Genomic DNA, 805 nt, shown 5'->3' on the forward strand with positions numbered 1-805 from the left:
TCTAGGACCTAAAATAAATATTTCAGAAGACTCTCATCTTTTGTTGATTGCTGAAATACACAACAGAATCTCACTTCCTCACTACTTAATTTGCTGTTAAGAAATAATTTCTTGAAAAGAATTGCTTTGTCTGACAAAAATGGAAGATGGAAGGTCTACCGAAATAAGCATTATGTGCGTGTGTGCATATAGATATTGATATAGATAGATACAGATATAGATTGCCCACTTTGGCTGCACACATAATAGAACTGAAATGATACAGAGAAGGTTAGCATGGCCCCCCATAAGGATGACACACAAATTTGTGAACTGTTCCATATTTTTGCTATAAATGAAAGTTAAGATAGTAAATCCTAAGTTTTTATCACAAGAAAAATATTTTTTGTAACTGTATGAGATAATTATGTTAAGTAAACTTGTAATTACTTCATGATATATGTAAATCAAATCATTATGCTGTGTCTCTTAAATGAATGCAGTGCTATATGTCAATTATATCTCAGTGAAACTGGAAAGAGTGATTATGCCACAAAGGCACAAACTGAAAGGTAAAAAAAAAAAATAATCATAGCAACAAAATAATGTTAGTCTATTTTACTGAATACTGAGTTAGTGCAGGTTCTGACCCAGGTATTTTTTCACAAAAATTCTAGGAAGTAGTTAATACCAGTTATACTTCTTCCCAATTTACAAACATAGAGACTGAGAATTTTTTCTTACTTAAACTCCATAAACACTTATACTAGAAGTGCTTAAATACCAGTGAAAGAACTTGGTTTCCAAACTATGACTGGTGAATACA

General features: G+C 31.2%; 1 non-coding gene across 1 annotated transcript; it reads left to right on the forward strand.

Annotated features, from left to right (window-relative positions):
* The first annotated feature begins 223 nt into the window (after window positions 1–223).
* LOC125925016 (U6 spliceosomal RNA) lies at window positions 224–327 on the forward strand. The gene has a single exon (XR_007458670.1). It is a non-coding gene; the product is annotated as a U6 spliceosomal RNA (small nuclear RNA).
* The last annotated feature ends 478 nt before the right edge of the window (window positions 328–805 follow it).

Source organism: Panthera uncia, chromosome F2 (genome assembly GCF_023721935.1).
Source record: "Panthera uncia isolate 11264 chromosome F2, Puncia_PCG_1.0, whole genome shotgun sequence".
NCBI classification, from domain to species: Eukaryota; Metazoa; Chordata; class Mammalia; order Carnivora; family Felidae; genus Panthera; species Panthera uncia.